Here is a 20,871-nt window from a genome sequence, read left to right on the forward strand (position 1 = left end):
TCATAAGTCAAGCGGCGTGCTGTAGTCATCATCACCTGTCCACTTCCTGTAGCACATATTCACTTCTCCATCTTTGTCTGCACGTAATCTCGTCCAATCTTCCATCCCCGCTAAGGCGCCTCCCCCCTCGTCCGAAACCCAAGCACTAACAATGGCAGAACTGAGCAGCATCTGCCGAAAGAGTGGCCGGAATTCGCTCCGCACAGAGGTAATCAAGCTCATTGTTTCGCGTGTGGACAATCTCAGTACCATGCCACTCGCCGCGTGCTCGTCGGGGCTATAACGTTTACTCAAAGCCCTTAGGTCAGAGCTTTTTATGCCAGCTCCTTGCTTGCTGATGCCGCCTGATCTTCAGAAACGGCACATCACACAGCATAACGATCGTAGGGTGGCGAGCATCAACCCCCTTGACTGCGATCCGATCCCCGTCAGCCTCAACTACATTAACGGTATGTACTGGGTCGGCATGAACACGTCTTGGATGGTGCTCGTCGATGGTCGCGACAGCTGGATGCTCGTGGAGGTCTACACCCGGGGATTGATCCCCCTTCCTTCGATTAACACTGCACTGCTTTGGCACTGTGGCCCAGAATACTCGGAATCTTAAAGTAGCCAACATGATACCAAGTTTGATTTGGTCAAGGTTGTAATCTGCCAAGTGCCCACAAGATCTGCGAATTATAAAGACTTCAGGCTAATTGCGTTCTTCAACCGCAGTCTCGCCTATCTGACAGGTCACTGCAGTAAGTGGATAAATCTGCACGTCCATTGCGGGATCATACATCCTCCATGGTTCTCTGATGCCATTGAACACACGGGCTTCATTTACGCTGTCGACTCCTTCTATGGCTGGACGTATTGCTGGCCTACTCTAGTCATCGCTACAAATGGCTGTTACAGTAGTATGTTACTTTCCTATGATATCATGATGGCTTGCTTATATTACTGTCAACATTTGCTGAAAAAATATTCATGCTCATAACATGCTGTTCTTAAGATTGACTAAATCAAGAGCCCTTTTTTATTTGACTCCAACTTGATATGATGTTGTAGGGCGCCTGGTGTCCCTACCCTTCCTAATCCCAGAACCTTTCAAAGAAAAGCGGCATGGCAGTTGCAGGTGGTTCCTGGCTCGATCAGACGATGGCGAAAGATTGATGATCATTCGCACGTATCGGACATGTTGTTTCGCGGAATACAATCACAGTCACTGCAAGGTCTTTGAGCAGGATCCCAGCTTCTCCGGGCCTTCGGGAATTTTTACTGGAGGCTGGTAAGTAGCCTTGGCATACGCTCTCTGTTTGTCAGACTGAATTAACCGATTAACCAGGAGATAACCGACGGCAATGATCATGATGGCAGTGCGGTTTCGTTCATCATGCAAAACTGTGTGTACACAGCGTACCATGTGCCTCCACGCTCTGCAGCCCAAAGTAGGAGAGAGGGTCGCAAGTATCAGGCTTCGACCTGTTGGCTGGAGTTTCCCCCGTCATGCACCCATCTGGTTCAAGCCGCCAGCCAATCTCCACAGCTTAATAAATAGTAACGTCTAACTGAGCCAGTTAGTTAGATGCGTACACTTGGTGTAGTAGGATCTTTATTTAGTTTGATGCATACACTTGTTCTTTTTTGGTAGCCCTTTTGTAATGATGGTTGATGTTTGGTCTGGAAGAGAGAGTTGCGTCTTCACTCTTCTGGCCTGCTTACTCCTTCTGTTGCACCCCCAGCCCTGGTTGTTGCTGCCGTTGTTTTCAATGTACAATCAGTAGTATATTTTGTCTGTTGGTTGAATAAATGTGTTGTTAGAACGAAAAACACAATGTTTTGGAAGTCGTTGCACGGTTCGATCCTTTAGTGCCCCGTACCGTACGTAGCGCATACTATTTTTCGTAGGGAACACATTTTCCACTTGTTGATAACATGCAGCCCACTGATGAAGGCCCAATAGAGAAGCTCATAATTAACTGGAAGGGAGGCTCTCACATGAATCCAGCCCAGGTACATGCTCATGGTCCCCTAAACATAAATAAGTAAATAAATAAATAAATAAAGCTAAATGCTCATGCACCAGTTCTTTGGGAAAATAGGTAGCCCAGTATTTCTTTTTGAAGAATACCCAAGCTAAGCCTATTTGTTTTCTCCGAATTACTGGGCTGTAAATCTTTCAAGACGAGGAGGGATGCATTCCGGCATGGCTTAAGATTATGGTCAATGTCTGTTAAAAGTAATATCAAAAGGGGTTGAAAATTCCAAAAAATTTATAGCAAATGGGATATAAGTTTCTTTTTTTGTTTTTGTTCTTCACTGATATCTTATACGTATTTCATTGGATTTAACATGACATAGTACTAATTTATTTTTAAATTTTTTTTAGTACGGCTATTAATTTTTGGATTAAGAATATTTCGTTCCCTAGCAAAAATTTGCGAATTTTCAAAATTTCCCACATATTTAGTTAATTTTTTGACCCTAGTACTGACCAGAAAATGGCTAGCAATTCTAAAAATGGAAAACGGGTTGCAATAAATTCCATATGAATTAGAAAAGGAGTAAAAATAATAAAGATAATAGCAATTGGGTTGTACACGCCATAGATTTCGAGGCTGACTTGTTTACGCAAGGCTTTGTCAGTGAACACACGATTCTAGCAGCAGTGACTGTTGGATGTCCATCCAACGGCCGATGTGCTTCTTCAATCTCTGATCTTCCTGCTCCAGCTGCCTAAACTAGCGCCGGCGGGACTGCCTGCTCCCTCCTCTTGTGGCCCGCTGTGATGCCACACAGGCTTCCCCGGCCCACCCTACTCCCTCCGCTGGCCTGGCCGCACGCAATCAACTTCCTCCTTATTACGTGAAAAAAATGATTCCTCCCACTGACATCTGGGGCGCACCGGTTGGGAGGCTTGTCAACTTACTCAACAAACGATTCTAGCAGCAGTAACCGTTGGATTTGAATCGAATGGTCCTGCTGCTTCTTCAATCGCTGCTCCTCTTGCACCAGCCGCCCAAACCAGCGCCGGGGAGACCGCCTGCTATTGCCTCCAGTGGCCGGCTATGCTGCTGTTGAGGCCTCATCGCCCCCTACTACTCCAATCGTTAGCCAGGCCCTGCGGCAACGGCAGCCTCGCACCGCAGCCGAACCAGTGAACCCTCGTACCCCTCTTCGTGTGGGCATCCACTGCCGCGTCTTCCCTGGCTCCGCGTCGTCCCCTTCCTAGGCCTCGCCATCGTCCACCGCCTTGGTGCTCTCGGCGTGGCATGGTCAACATGGTCAACGACATTCCATCGGAAGAGTACTATACGTGGAGAGGCTGACAGCTGGGTCCACGACCACAACCCAGTTTTTTTGTGATTTGCCAAGTAAGTCGCTTTGTCAGGCCTGTTGGGCTGCAAATCTTTCAAGACGAGGAGAGCTTTCATTCGGCTGGCCGAGAAAATGGCCCATCAGTAATGAGAAATGGGTTGTACATTTTTAAAACACATCAAACCAGCAATTAGTTTCAAATATTTTTTTTCATTTCGAGATTTTAAATTACATTAATTTTTATGCGTGGAGAATTTGTTGGATTATATATTGATATACATTTATTTTTAAAATCAGTTTGAGTGTGAGTCGAAATTTTGGGATTAAAAATAGTTCGGACCGCACCGAAATATGCATCTGATGGGCTGTATGCTGTCTTCCACAGATTTGAGGCTTTCCTAAAAAAGGTTGACGCACAAGCAGTGACTGTTGGATGGTCATCCCATATCTGTCGTGCTTCTTCAATCTCTGCTCTTCCTGCTCCAGCCGCTCAAACAAGCGCTAACGGGACTGCCTGCTCCCTCCTCCCTGCGGCCGGCTTTGCTGCCGCGCAGGCCTCCACTACAAAAAAAATACACTTCCGTGATGATACGTGTTTGTCACAGTAGGTCGCTTTTTTTGTCATGCATGTACATCCATGACAAATTTATTACAGGACCAAGATAGTCATACCTGTGCTGTCGTAGAAGTGTTCCATGACATTTCCAAAATTGTCATCACGGAAGTGTCCACTTCCATGATGATAAATCACGGATCATAGAAGTGCTTTCGTCAAGGGTGACCGACACGTGGCATCCACCGTAATGGAACGCCGTTAAGCTATCGGGTCGGGTTTTGGATCCAATAACCCGTTAACAGCCCCGACCAATGGGAAATTTCCACGTGTAAAATTCTTATTGGCCGGACGAAACACGTGTCAGTTCTTCAGTTGGTCAGATAGGCGCCTATGATACGTCGACATGTGGCATGGCCCAACAGAGGCCCATTCCTGTGAAAAGGCCGGCCCGTTTGACTTGGTCAAAAGCTGGCGGGCCGGCCCATGGAAAGCCTGTTAACGGCCTGTTCGCATATAGCCCATTTACAGCCCGCTAACCCAAGGCCCATTACGCCCTATCCGAATTAGGCCCAGTAGCGTCCTCTGGGCCATCAAATATGATTCCAGCCCGTTTTCACTTCTGGCCCATGTATGGCCCATGACGTCTTTCGGCCCATATGAGGCCCTATGTAACTCTTGGCCTATTAACGGCCCGTGGTGAAACTGGCCCTTAATGAACAGTGTATCACTTTACACCCATTAACGGCCCGTGGTGAAACTGGCCCATAATGAACAGTGTATCACTTTATACCCATTAACGGCACGTTATTCCGTTGGGCCATTTCCAGCCCATGTTATCTTTCGGCCTTCTCAGAGCCCATTTATTCTTGGGCTCATTTCCAGCATTCGTTTACTTACGGCCCGTTACTATCATTTTCTGCATGTGGACCAAATTCAGCCCGTGGTTATAGTCGGCCCGTTTGTGGTCCGTTAATACGTTGGGCCGTTTTCATAGCGTCATCAAATACGGCCTATTAACGATGGTCCGTTACGGTCGGCCCATGAATGGACGATTCCAACTCTAGACCGTTTACGGCCATAATGCGGCCTGTTATTGGCCCATGTCTGGCCAATCGATCATACAACCCGTATAAGGCCCATTGATGATACGGCCCGTAGAAGGACCATTGTTTCTACGGCCCGTAGAAGGCCTACTGTTTCTATGGCCCGTAAAAGGCCCATTGTTTCTACGGCCCGTAGGAGGCCCAGTGTCACTACAGTAAATATTAGCCCATGGTTATTGTGGCCTAGTTTTAAAAAATAGGTTATTGCAGCCACTAGTTTACCGCGGAAAAAGAACTGCAATGACTACAAGAAAACAAATAAACAAGACAACAAGGAAATAAATAAGCAAGCAACTAACGCTAGGCTATCACGGCTATTACACATATTACATCCACTGGGCATCAAAGTTTGCCACCAGTTCAAATATAGGGAACAAAACAGCATATCATATACACTGGCCGTCAAAATTGGCCGCCAGTGCAAATAAACGCGGCAGCAAAACAAGAGCATAACTGAAACAACTTCAGAAGAGCTCAAGAAACGTTATCTTGGGTATCCACCATGCTGGCAATAAGCTTAGCAAGCTGATTAGCTTTGTCCTGTTTGGAGCTAAAATCCTCCAATGCTTGCTGTTGCACCAGAAAGTATGCATCTAAATGCTCCAGGGACTTCCGCAGTCCTTCCGCTTCTTGTCGCAGCACAGCTGATCGATGTCTTTCAGCTTGTAATTGAGACTCAACAAACCGAACTGATTCAGACAGTGAGTTTGAATAGCTTGTGCAAGAAGTAGTGGCCAGTAACTCCAACACTAAACCAAGACAGGATGTGTCACTATCCTGAACCTTATCTGCATTACTTCCTTTACCGTTGCTTAATAAGGCACTCTTCCCCAATATTCTGTCAGCATTCTAAAAGAAGAAACAAGCAGACACATAACAAGTTTAGCATGTACTAGTATATGAAACTCATTTTGGTGAACCAGTTCATTAGTAAGGTGGCCATGATTAAACTACCAAGTCTTCTATTGCCAAGTACTACTACATAATAAAAGCATCAAACAAACATATATCTATGTCCTATGGTAGCAATGGAATCTTAAATTAGAACAGTTGTTCTTCAGGTTTAGGCACTTGTTCTACATGAACAGAGTACAGTAAGACGCAAGAATATAATACTTAAAAATAGAAAATGAGCTCATAGACCTTACCACATTCTTGGTTTGGTACCAGTAGAGAACAAGGCGTTCCCAGTCATCGTCCTGTAAATGTGTCTCAGGAGAACGTAAGGGAATTTAATGAGTTTCTTTGCCGGTGAAGTACGTTTTCTTTAGGTAATTCCGATACTGCCACCAAGCATTCTTGAAGATAGCAGAGGTATTAGCACAGGTTACCTCATCCTGAGTTTCCAAATCGGTCCTTCTCTATAGAGAAAAATGGGAAAATTTGTTGTATTATAACCATCATGGAGGTAGGATGTATGGGACAAAGCAAAGTAATTGCCATGAATAACATTACTTACACATAACTCCTGGACAAACACCTGCAACTGGCATTTTCCTTCATCTTCAGTATAATATTTCCAAGATGGGAAGATACGCACATATGATTTAACAACATCAAATGCGATAGATGCTAAACTACGACTAGCTGGTTGTGCTTCCTCCACACGAATAGGCGTACTAACTGGTGGAGTGGGGGTTCGCCGTGATAGTACTGGCCCTTTAGGCACTGGAGCTGCCTTATTAACTGCTCTTGTTTGGGAGCTCTGTGGTGGAGATGGTGCTGTGTCAACAGGAACTGGGTTACTATCGGCTGGGGTTGGGGTTAGATTGGGTGAAGCTGGTTCTCTGTCCATCGTAGTAGGGGTACAATTTGCGAGAGTTTGGGTTATGTGTGGTAGGGATGGTTCTTGTGCATGTACAACCGGGGTGCTATCTCCACCAAGAGGTAGCACTGTTTTATTTGAAGACCGTGTTTTTAGTCTGCTAGATAGTGGCATCACCCGCTCCAATTCAAATGGCTGATAAACAGGAAACATAGTTGAATGTACAGACATTGTATGAGAGACAAATGCAATATATAGTATGGAAAAAAGAGGGCATGAAATAGTTGGCATGTATATTGTTTAACTAAAACGGATAGCATGACATAATTTCACATATATGATGTCTATCTAAACTGGATAGCATAGCATAACATAATTCAAAGATATGATGAATAACTAAACAGGATCGCCTGAGATAATTCACCTACATGTTATCTAAGTAATCAGGATCGCATCATTTAATTCACATATATGATTTATATGCTAAACAGAGGGCATTCGATATGATGTCTGAACTAAGAACATGGTGTTGAATATTGTGTATATGATGTCTAAACTATGCAATGCAAGACACCGTATGCATGATATGAGCAGTATAACCGTGCCAAGTTAGAGCATACACCTAAGTGGGGGAATAGGACTGGTCATCTATCTCTAAATCCATCTCTGAGGAGCTATCGGGACCCAACAAAAGATCTGCTTCGACAGGTAGCACTGTCTGCTCTGAAGGCCTTGTTTTCACTCCAGATTTTTCCATCTCCCACCCAAATGGCTGATTCACAGGAAGAGTAGTTTAATGTACAAACATTGTCGACAATGGAAATGTAATGAAGAAAAGAATGGGCAAGATATCATTCAAATATATGATGCCTGGTTAAACAGGATGGCATTGCACATTTCACATATACTATGGCTGGCTAAAAGACATGAGACTGCATAATTCCCATATATGATATAGAGACTAAACAGGTGGCATTACAGAACATGTCTAAACTAAGCAGATGACATATATGATGTCAAAAGTAGGCACTGTAAGGCAACATATGCATGATATGACTAACATCATCATGCCAAGGTAGAGCAAACACCTTGGGGGGTAAATAGGAGTGGTCAGCGGCGTCCGAATACGCCTCAGAACAGATATCTTCCTCTGGATTACAATCTATAGAGGGGTGGGGAGGGTTTGCCGTTGAACACACCATGGAGCGATGTCTGCATGACATTGTATTGCCGCACAAAACTCTTCTCTTTTTCTCTACATGTTCAGCATGACTGTGTACAATATCTGACATGCATACGAAAAAAATATGGTGAGATTATGTAAGGAGAGAATGCAGAAATTTAGAGTGATGGTAACAACCAGTGGATCGATGTTTTTCCGTTACATAGTGTACAAGTGTACAACCTCTTTGCCTTAGCCGTGTCGACCTCAGCATCATTGGGTTGGTCGCTGAAGCAGTCGCCTAGCACAAACACAAGCTTCCCCTCTTCTCTTGTCACCGTCCATGCCTCACCCCCACCACTCTTTTCATCGTTCTCGTACTCGCACACTCCTCCCCCTTGATATAGTATGCCTCTCGTACCACCTCCTACATGCATCCCTCTCTCTCTATCCTTCTCCTTGTGCCTCATTTGCTTCTAACACACATGCATGTATATCGATCGATCTCCCAACAAATACCTAGGTCGACTTTAACTACCCCCCCATCGATCGACGTACCTCACAAGTTATGTCTCTCCTTTCTCTTACAAAGGGCGATTGATCTTCCTATGTAGTTACGTCTGCTTAGCACAGCCACATCGTCCCCCACACCATTCGTGCATGCCTCCTGACCTGTCTCTCACACGCATGTGCACAGACAACAAGCAGCCATCTCCTCTCTTATTGATATTGCGGGCGTGCCCTCCGTTTGTCTAGCAAGCCTATCCCACCATTTGTTAGAAGCAACTCCACTACCACCCCCTCCAACACTCTAGCTCTGTCTCTCTCCCAACCTTATTCATGTCCTGCACATATGCATGGATGCCGATCGATCTCCCTTAATACATGAGGCAGATCGATCTCCTTAATACATGAGGTAGGCCTCTCTCCTCCTCCACACATATACCAGCCATTGTACCTCAATAGTTAATTGGGCCTCCCTCTTCCCCCACCACACACCGATAGTCGAGCGCTGCAGGTAGGTGTCCATGCCACAGAGACAAACTTCACATGTCCCATCTCACATTCCAGTAGGCCAGCCACTCTATATCTTTGACGTGGGCACACGCAAATTCGATGGCACTCTTTATCGATCGCGCGCGCGCGTGCACACACACAGACATCGTCCCTCTCTTCGATTCTATAGACACCTCAAGCTGATGATACCTCCACTCTCTTTTCGTGGATCGCCCCCTCTATATATATCTTATATCCAGGACTCTATTTCACACACATTGCATATGTTAAATTTTTTGATTGACCCCCCCCCCCAAAAGAACTCTCAAGAACCCACACACTATATCTCTCTAGGTTTGTATCTCTCTCACACAACCCCACATAGGCGGTGTACGTATAGAAGAAGAGAATAGGTGCACCGTGCACGTACTCACGCTTCGTGCCTAGCCACACCCGCGCGGGTACACTGTGGAGCTCATTTCTTTACGAAATGGCAGCCCACGTGCTAATTTGAACGCCTGTAGCGGTTGTTTACCTAGGGAGGTCGTGTACCACGCGTGCACGAAACAAAGTTCGACTTGACGCGTTGCCACGTTATCTTTAAATAAAGTTATAGCGCTCAATGGCACGCACACAGAATATAAAACGATTTTTATGGAGGAAAAGGTAGTCCGCTCTTCAGAGTATCTCACACAAGGCTCCGGTGGCCTCTGTCTCTTTCTCTCTCACCGTTGGTCACTGATCCGGCCGCATCTCGTCCGCCGGGGGAAAGGGAGTGCGGTGGCCTCTCTCTCTCACCGTTGGTCACTGATCCGGCCGCATCCCGTCCGCCGGGGGAAAGGGAGTGCGGTGGCCTCTCTCTCTCTCGCACCATTGGTCACTGATTCGGCCGCATCCCGTCCGCCGGGGGAAAGGAAGGAAGTGCATCGTTTCTCCGTTCGACGTCACCGAGGCAGCACGTCCCGATCTGCGGTACACGCCGTTCTCTCTGACCAAGCTCCCGCACGGCAGGGCCTATGCCACCTGCTCCTAGATTCCGCCTGCTGCAGCTCACCTAGTTACATCCCGACGACCTCAAGGTATCCCCTCCGGCCTTGCTCCACTGCCCGTTTTCCCACGTCACTACACGTGGATCTTCCATAGTTCTTTGCCCAAAACGTAGTTAGTCCGGCGTACTTTCCATATTGCATTCTCATCCTCACACCGTTTTAGACAAACACAACCATGCTGTTATCTTCCCTTAGGACAAGGAATATGCTTCTTTTGTGTCATCGCATGTGTCATCAACTGTTATTGGCCAGTAATTGTTTCCTTTCTACCTCTTTTTTGCAAACAGGGCTATCCATTTCACCTCGTTGCTATTGCGACCTTTTGGTGAACTGCACAAATCACTTTTTTCTTATGAGTGTTTTGTGCAGTTGTACTAAAATGTCACACGGGCAATGTCTGTACATTTCAGTGCGACTGCAAAAAGGGAGATTGGTTTTGCTCTATCCTCCTCATCCAACTCCGAGCCTAATCTTCTCCAACTAGTTATTCTTAAGAGAGACCGCAAAGGTGACTGGCTTCTATTTGTGTGTTTATTGTTTCATCAGCAGTCCTCTAGTATTGTAATCACACTTGATATCTTTGGAACAGGGACACTCAGCTCTATTTTAGTGGAACTGCACAAAATGATCGGAATGTTGCATGCTCCAGACAGCTACTTTTTGCCCAACATGCCTTGTTGATTTAGACAGAGCTGGGGGGACGTTGCTGCCAATGAAAGCATGGATCAATTTTAATTTAACACCTTCTCACAACTTTGTCCTCAGTTGTGATGTAATTATTAGCTCTGATCTGCTAATAATTGACATGCATTACCAAGGAAGTTAGTTTTTTATTGTTTCTGAAAGAGCATCGATGGAAAGACACGCGAAACAAAAGCTGAAAGCTCACACCATTGTACAATTTCATGTCGCTGGAAAATTATTTGTATAGTACGTCAATTATGTAAGCTTGATAGCATTGCCAGAAGCCTCTTCATCATCCGGGTCCATGTGCCATGCACGAAATTATACTCCTTCATTCCTAAATATTTGTCTTTTTACAAATTTCAAACGGGCATATTTTAGAGTGTAGATTCACTCATTTTGCTTCGTATGTGTACTCCCTCCGTTCCTAAATATTCTATTCGTCTTAACAGAGATTTCAACATATTTTAGAAAGACAAATACTCCAGAGTATATTTAAGAACCGAGGGGGTAGTGCACAACCGCATGGGAGACTCAGCCCGGTCGTTGCGCCGCATTAATAGTGAGTAATGAGCAGTCAAATCATAAGCCCCACCTTTGCCACTATAAGTTGCTCTGAAGAAGCAACCATCAATACGCTCTTCTTTGAATCCGCTCATACAACTCCATCCGTCACTGTTTATACAGCGTGCTTCAGAAAAAAGAAAAAAAATTTGTGGGACCAAGGCGACTAGCGATCGGCCTGAAAAATAGCATTGGTAGTTATAGCACGACGTCTATTACTAGAGGGAATAATGCGTACACACATGCATGCAGTGCTTCCACCCCGGGTACACACATGCATGCACTCCGTAGTAGTACAGTACATGGAGAGAAAATTGTGGACTTGATTGCGGTTACCATGCCCTAATTAATTGAGCATTAAACCAAATGCGTCAAAAGTCTCTCTGGTGGTGGAAATGCATTGAGAGAAATGCATCATAATGAAGCGCGCCCTGTAAACTGTGACGGAGGGTGGAGTAGTATGAAGGTGCAAAACCAAGTACGCGTACTAGTATGGCGCTTGGCTCTTCGCCCCTTCGTGAAGTCGAACAATGATGGTACTCCGCATGTTGGGTACTAGAGTGTATGCCTCTGATAATCTGACACCGAATGGACTGATGCATGTCCACCGAGGGTAGGTTGCATTAGTCAAAAGGCGTAAGCGAGCTTCACCTTGTCCTGCAAGCTTCTCCTCGTTCTGCGAGTTGACGGGACACACCAAAAAGTAGTGCTAGTCCATACTCCCTCCTTTCCTGTTAATATGGCTTAATCTTTTTTGCGGGTAAATGAGAGAGCTTTATTCATACATAGGCATTCTTAGGACGATCAGCCAAGACACTGGTCACTAGGAAGCCAAAAAAGAAGTAGGAAGCGAGGTGTTTCATCAAGCCAGCTCTCGGCCACATTCAAAGTGCAGCAAGCACGGTTCGCACGAAGATGCGCCGCAAGGTTTGCTGACCTGTTTATATGCTGAATAACAAAAAAATAGGAAATATTACTGAGCGCTACTATTTGTAACAGGATATGAGCCAGAATTAAGCGAGAATTGTGGCGAGTGTTCCATGCAATCAACTTCCATTATCACATGCGAGAACCCTCGAAGAGAACCAAATGTGTTGAAGATTGATTTATCACATTTTAAAATTATAATAAGAGTGCAAACGCTCCTCCATCCGGTTCCTAGTAGTATAGTGTAGTATGCTTCTGGCAATCTGACACCGAATTAACTGTTGCACGTCCACCGCCTCAGCGAGGGAGAGCTTGCATTAGTCCAAAGTTTCTCCTTGTCTTGTGAGCCACCGCGCACAAGCTTCTCCCGTCCTGCAACCTTATCCTCATTCGGCAAGTTGACGGGACACAACAAAGTAATGCTAGTCCATGCTGCCTCCTCTCCGGTTAACATGGCTTAATTTCAAACGAGATAAATACACTGTCTGTCACTGTATATTTGTAAAAATACGGTCAGTGGACTTCATAATACGCTCATTGCGCTCAATATATATATTTTCCGGTGTTGATACGGTCACTAGCTCACCCTGACTGAGTATGTGTGTGCATGCACGTATAGGTTGAGCACTTGAGCGTCACCGTGTGTGTTCCGTCGTGTGCTCGGACATGCATGCATTAGGGCGTCGCGCGTGTTTTTGCGTCCGTGTGTACGTGTGACTGTTGCATACACGTAGGGGGAGTACGTGTAGGGGCCACTAAGGAGCAGTCAAATCACACAGCAAGTTAGTCGGAAGAAGCAACCATCATTTCACTCTTGAATGACACGTACGCAATATAAAATGGTTGATATGGAGAGAAAAAGAAAACCACCATACTCCCTCCTTTCCGGTTTATAAGGCTCAATTCAAAATTCTCACCAACCAAGGTAGATGGTGAGTGGTGGAATACTTTTTGTAGTTTGCAAAAGCACCCAATTAATGCTCTTGTTTTCCTCAAAAAAGTATGTTTACCAATGCATTGATTGCAATGCATGCATGCATAAATTACATGCATTGGTCAATTTTCTCTTAGTACTTGCATGCAATGGTTTAATGTACCTTGGAATCTGAACATGTGATGGAAAACAACCAAATTGAGCCTTATGAAATGGAAAAAACTAAAATTTTGAGATAAGCCCTATAAACCGGAAAGGAGGGAGTATATACACTAGCAGGGTGTGTGTGAGAGACGGGTCAGGAGGTGAATGACACGTGGCCCCAGGGGGTGGCTGGCCCACCTATCATACAGCCAAAGGCAGGTGAAGTAGAGGGCCGAGGAGTAGTACGAAATCCTACGCACCTACGCACGCTAACCAAGGGTTGAGTGATCACTCGAATCGCAAGATCAGTTGACTAGAAGCTACGCTAGACCCATGGAGGCGATGAGCGCGAGCATCAGCCGGCTGTGCAAGATGGTCCACGACGTCGGCCTGCGGCCCGGCAGGTAGTATTGCTTGAGGCCGCCAGGGCGAGGGGCCGCTTGGACGACAGCTTCGCATCCTTGTTCGACGAGGTCCTCTTCGGTTTCCTCGACAAGTTCACCGTCATCAAGAAGCTTGCGGATGACTTTGACGTAAGCCTCCAGCCGACGCCCCCAGGCTCTGCGATGCCCGCCACCCTCAATGGCCACTATGGTAACAACCTCTTCGACGCACTTGTGGCCCTGCGACTGCCCGCTGTCGCACCGGAGAATGTCCACCTCGAGGTCGCGCTCGCTGCACAGCGCCTGGCGCAGCAAGACACCATCGACATAATCACCCACGTCTACACGCAAATCGTCCACAAGGACTAGTACATGCAAGAGGAGGACGATAGGACACTGGCCTTCTTGGAGTGCAGGGCAACCTTGGACGATACTGTTCAGAAGCACGTTGAGCTCGCCGCCAACGCCGCTGCTCCTCACACGTCGGTTGGTGACCCGGCGCACTAGGGCGTGAGGACGTCATTGAACGTTGATGGATCCGTATGTATTTTTATCCTTCCGTCAAATCCATGTAGTAGTATATGATACTACAGTAATTATCTTACCTTTCGCATCAACTTCATAATTTTCGTACGTACTCCATGCATGAACGGCGCTAGAAGCAAACTTCTCATTACTCTAGGCAAAATCGTTATTTTCTATCTATCGGTCGCGCCATGGAGAAGAACCAAATTTTACAAGTTACGAGTTCAAAAGGAAAAGCCTGTCGTGTTCACGTCGCACCCCCATACGGTTGGTCCGGCACGCCGCTCAAGAGGGAATGCGTGCGGTGTTGCATTTTCACTTACAAGTGGGACTGTAGTTGAGCAAACTGACTATCGGCAAACCCCCACCACGCCCACCGCGTGATGGCTGAGAAAAGAGGACATGAGGGAGAAGAGATGCCTGTAGCACGGACTGCAAGAAAATTGGTGTCGGATGGGACTCGTGTGGGTGGCGTGTGCCGTACTGCTAGACGTGAATGCTAGTTATGGCCCATGCCACCCCACTATATCGAGCCTATATCGAGGTACGTAGAATAAATTTCCTGCAGTCCGTGCTCAGCCCTCCTCTATCTCTCTTCTCAGCCAGCCAGCGGACGCACGGAGCCCATCGTCTGTTTGCTCACATGCGGCCCCACATGTCAGTGAAAACGCAAGAGGACCCATTGAACCTGCACATCTTTCACCTCGACGTGTTGGTGATGAAAAACAAATCCAATAAAGATCTTCGGTGGCCGCTTTTGGAGTTACTTAAGAGTAGTAAGATTCTATTTAGAGTTTAACCCAAGATGAACATATCGTGGCTTCAACTACCACTCTATTTTTTTTCATGACACGACCTGGATGCTGGATGTCCCACGTGTCGGCAAAAGGAGGAAGAACCCGACCAAATATTTGGTTCTGCTCTCGGATTAGACTAGTTGTGCTAACTTAAATTTTTTATTGTGTACTCCCTCCGTTCTAAAATACTTGACTTCCATTTGTCCAAAAATGGATGTACCTATATACTAAGACATGTCTAGATACATATATATTTTGACAAATAGAAGGCATGTAGTATTGTGCAACGGAGGGAGTAGAATGGATGCAAGTTTTTGTATTGGGAAGAAGAGTACATCCATATATTGATAGAGTGCAATTTAGTACATGTTCTATCACTTTTAGCTAGTATAGAATAGAGGCTAGACATGAGACTAGATGCGAGGAAGCAACATCTACTTCTTTACACTCGAAGAAGAAAGAAGCACGCAAGATCGAGCCTCCGTAGATCAACAATGAATGCATCGAGAAGGCACTAATCCAACTTACTACAGGAGTAGTAAAAATTATCGTTGGAGTTCGTGCAAATCGGAGGTCCGTTTGGGGTCGTGCGTTGGAGTAGGCCTTACAAGTTGGACCGCAGTTAAGGAAACGGACTATCGACAAACCCCCACCTCACCCGCCGTGAGATGTCTGGAGTTAGAGAAATGACGAGGTTGAAGAGATTGCTCTCGCACGGACTCCAAGAAATAATATGGTGTTAGATGGATGTCGTGGTGGTGGCGTGTGCCGTACTCCTGGACGTGAATGCTTGTTCTGGCCCATGCCACCCTACTACTCCTACTACTTACTCCTACTATATACTATACTACTAGTATATCGAGGATTCGAGGTGCTTGTTACGTACAACGAAGACATTAACATATGGCTATAGTAAAAACACCCGCCCGATGCGCGAAGCATGTGAAGCTAGTACAAATAGTGTACTACTATTGTTGATTGGCCTCATCTGATAACCGGTTTCAATGCACGTACAATTATGTATTCGGAAAATATTTTTTTGCCTCGTCGCACCACTCACTCAGAGAAGCGACTCGAAAGCCATTCATAAATTTAGTAAGTTTATCACAGGCATATCATTTTATTACATAGTACAATAGGTCATCAACACACATCGACAATGAGGATACATTATAAATACTAAAGTTTTCACCACACAACACATAACAAGCCATGAAATGAACTTCAACTCAACCATTCCGCGGCGTTGGAAATGCTTGCTTTGAACCACAAGTGATTCTCTGGGACGGGCCATCCGTTGTCGATCTGGAGACCAACGCAGGACTGATCATCCAGGCTGAAGCGGCCTACTATATAAGTACCAGGGTAGGGAACCACCCAAATGTCCGAGGTATAGACAGAGTTGCTTCTCATAAATGTGTCAACAGTAGTTGGATCGCCTTTCACCATCATCGGATAGTTTTGTCCAAGGAAGAGCGAGTTTTCTCCAAGACTATCAATTTTGTGCCAGGGAGAAGGAGTTGGCGCTAGCACCCTAGTATCCATCCCGAATACCATGCAACGGGTGTTGGAATAGGTCCGAAGAGTGCGACCATGGGAGACTACATGTGCTTCCTTAGCAGTAACATCATCAGTGGGCTGTATACACACAAGAAGAGGTGATCCATCAGAATTAGTTGCCAGGCGCCACAGAGTATATCGGCGCTGCTCGTCCTCATGCTCGTGATCATCAGCATCGTCATCTCCCCCTTGGTTATAAAAATCTTCAAGTATAGGTGGTGGGATGTTCACAGGACCTTGGAAACACAAGAAGAAGGTTAATTAGTAAATGGAAACTTGCTAACCCGCATGCATGTGGATGAAACAATTATAGTTATGGTGGAAGACAAACGTACCGAAACAACGAGGATGCCATGCAAAAACAGTGCCACGAGTGGTGGTAGCAAACACAAGGCCCTCGTATTCAATTGCATCACAGTAGTCATCCGTGTACAGAAACTGATTTTTGAGCAATATCCATCGAGTGAAACCATCAAGGACGGCAACAAGCTTGTCGAAGATAGCAACAACATCATAGTTTTTGTAATTCCAAGAGCGGTTGGGAACTCGACAAATTGCTATCTTCCGTAGACGACAGTCACCATGATCATATTTGAACGTGCGTACATTACCGGTGTGCTCAACCTCTGGGCAGTGTGCTGAGATTTTTGGAAGTGGAACCCGGTGACGAGTGTACACATTCATAAGTTCCCACTCGCAGTTTGACCCAATGTAAACAACCCAATATCCATTTGCGCCCGCCCAAGCCTTGCCCTCAAGCGATGGCATCTTAACATCACACGTATCATTATCAAGCGGCATCAACTTGCACAGGGCGAGGCCTCTGTCGTGCCGGCGCCTGTCATTAGGGTCACGGCGAAGAAGATAGGGGAGATCGAACCGCTCCTTCACCCTTGGGTTCCTTGCAATGATGTTATTAGTTGAGTCGAGAATGGGCTAGAACGAACCTGCCATGCTAGCCGTGGTGATGATGTCACACCGATCAATGAGTTCATCCACCACGTCATCTTTCAGATTGGGGCAAGAATAACGAGGTCATTTCTGGCCTGTTCCCTCCATGGAGAAGATGATCGAACAATGGCAGAAGAAAGGGTGAAGGGCTGAAGGAAAATGGAGGAGGGAGAGGAAGAGCGTGCGACAGCAGTTCCAAATCGAGAGGGAAAGGCGAAGAGTCGGTGGAAGGTTGCGAGTTTGCCACGGTTCACGAAGAGGCGCCCCGGCCTACACGTACGTTCGAAAATACTCCTACTACTCGCCGTCATCTCACTGATATGTTGGAACGGGACCACATGTCAACGAAACATGGTGTGTAATTTCTCGTGAAAAATGCGATCTGGCCGCGTTGGCCCGAGGTGCCACATTAGTTATCGGCCTTTATTTTTTTAATGGCGTGCCGATCAGTTTTGAAGCACGACTAACTCGTACTGTACACAGAGAAAATATAAACTACTCTACCACTATCCCACCTCCAGTACTAGTAGTATTAAAAAGATATATATAGGCTGGAGCTTAAGCGCTTTCTTGCTAAGGGCTGCCCACTTGCTTCTTACACTACCACCCTCTCTCCAGATCTAAAAAAGACGGCCCATCTCTCCCTCCTCACCGGTGGTCACAGATCCGCCGGGGAAGAAAAGGACGTGCAGTGTTGACGCACTCGTCATCGGCGAGCGAGGTCACGCACTGACGACAAGGCCGTCCTCTCAGACCTAGCACCCGCGCGGGATGGCCTCCGTCCCCAAGCTCGCTGCCGTAGTGTGTGCGGAGGACAACGACCATGAGCGAAGCCACTTCCCGCCGACCCTCAGGTATGCTACCTCTTTTTGAGCCATAACCTTGTTCTATTGCCCCATATGCCACGTCATTGCATGTGGATCTTTTTCCACTCCACCATCTTCCCAATTTTCTATCCTCTACTCTGCTGGCCACGCAGACGAAAACCATAATTTGCACTATTAAAGGAAACCCTACTTCATGCAGACTAATCCATGTCTGGGTTGAATAAGGAAAGGAAGGGAGACTGTACTGTCCAAGAGAGTAGGCATCGAACCCGCATCTAGGTTGAAAAGGGGAAAATCAGTAGATAAGGAACGAGTCTCATGTCTCTTGGTTGAAGAAGGGTAGAAATGCATGACAACGCAATAGAGAATGACCAGGTCGATCGGTTTGTTGTTCTCGCATAGGAAAAAGGTGGATAAAGAGAACAAAAATGGGACCGTAATCCACATATGCTGCCTAGATATTTGTTGCTCTGGGCAACCATACCTCCCTCACCACTCTGCGTCCGTGGAGGTACATTGTACTGGTGCCTCCCATGCTCCTATTGCCACTTTTTTTGCTGTTAGTATAACGCCAGCAGTCAAGTCAAGCAATGCTACTGCTAAAGTGATGCCACATTTAACTAATGCCGCTCTCAGTCTAATGCCACCCATAAATTTAAGCAATGCCATTTAATGTCACTGGATTATTTCAGGGTTAGCTGTTGATTGAGGATGTATTAAAGATTTTTCAGCTATAAGGCATTCCAATGCTGTTGCACAGCCAGTATACCAACGATGAAACTTGTTACTCCCGTCAGATTTTTTGCACTGTTAATGCTTATATATTACATACCTCACTTTCATGAGATAAGTTAAATTTTTTATGCAGTGTCACCAAAATTCCAAGGCGCTGATGTCATTCTATTTTGGTTAAACTGCACAAACAATTATGAAGACAAGAGGAAAGGTCAAGAGTGGGCACCTCCTCCTCTTCCTCCTCCCCCGTCTCATCCACCCCTCCTCCTGCATATATTAAGGAACAAAGGGTGTAGAGTTCACTCAAATTATCCCAGTAAAGCTAGTCACACCTTTGTTAAAATGAATGTTCATTATGTTATCGAAGGAGGTCTGTACGTTTGTCTCTAATGCATGTCGACTACATACCTGACATCATGATGTAATGTTAAGTCATTTCCTTTTGTACAGTGTAACTGGATTGTCAAGGCGGTGATGGCATTTTATTTTAGTAGAACTGCACAAAATTTGCTTAAAAGAAGAGGGAAGGTCGGGAATGGCTCGGTTTTCCAAAAAAAACTATGTATGCCTTCCTCACATCAGCGGTTGTTGCTTTATTTATTCCTTCAAACAGGTGGTTAGAAACAGTCTTGCTACCTTTTCCCATTATGAAATTGGAATGCTTATATTTGCGAGTCTATGCTTCAACTAGTGCCACTTTTAGAGTAATCACACATTCAATATCTATGCAAACAGGGATGCTCGATTTTAGTGGAACTGCACAAAAAGTCCAACTGGTTCAACATTAGGAGCATGTTTTTTCCCAACCTTTATATCCAATTGGTGGCACTATGAGCTGTTCAATATGAAGGTACATGGTTTGCTACTATCTTGCTACTCTTTTTGTACTATCATTAGATAGTAATACTAGTGGTTTGCATGTGAATTTATTGGCAGGGTGGACCTACATTGGAGGTGCAGGACATGATTCAATGATTGGATGCTCAATTTCGGTTGTATCGATTTCACCTCTTCCATCACTGTGAACATGGATATCCTTGGTCTGATGAAGAATAGGCACTATATTTCTGCTCTGAACTAGCAAATCAATTCAGTATGAAATTGTCCAGGGCAAAACATAACTGGATCAGATTGTCCAGTGCAGGACATGACAGATGCTAAGAGGAAGAGACATGTTTAAACCGAAAATACAAGGTGTGGTATATGTTTACTAGCTGCTTGATATTTGTGCAGACAGAGATGTCTGCCCGTTGCTATTTGGCAAACCAACAAAGTGCCCGCAATTTTGGTTGAACTGCACAAGAGAATAGTATAGTCACTGCATGCAGTGCCATTTGAAAATAGACACAGAAAGATTGGATAGTCACTTCATGGACTACAGAAAAGTAGTACTGTACTATTTATTGGCCAACACTAGGTGCTTCATTGCTTTGGTCTGATTATACAATGGACATCATTTTGCCTAAGTTAAAGTTTGTATTCCGAAAATAGTCTCGCAGTGTGATCGAGGGAAGACCAAATCATATTGAAGTGCATGTTCCTCCATCATGTCTGGTTCATTCTCATGGTTCCAGCTGTTGGTGAAACCACTTATGTTTGCAAGAGGAATTGTAGACTTCACAAACAAATTTGTTTTTCAGTCTATACTGAATGTTGGCCAATAGAAGCATCCATGTTAGTAGGAAGAACATATGTTTTTTCTAGATCTTTGCTTTTGGAGCTACATATTTGTATATGATCTGTGAGTCATTGAGATGCATTAACATGTTGATCTTATGTATGGGAATCATACTAGTTAGTTTTAGTTGCGACGCAAGATCCGAAGTGGCTGATCTTTGCTTTTGGAGCTACATATTTGTATATGATCTATGAATCATTGAGATGCATTAACAGTTACTTATTTCTG

This window comes from Triticum urartu, chromosome 2A, assembly GCF_056163025.1.
Source record: "Triticum urartu cultivar PI428250 chromosome 2A, HENAU_Tu73, whole genome shotgun sequence".
NCBI lineage: Eukaryota > Viridiplantae > Streptophyta > Magnoliopsida > Poales > Poaceae > Triticum > Triticum urartu.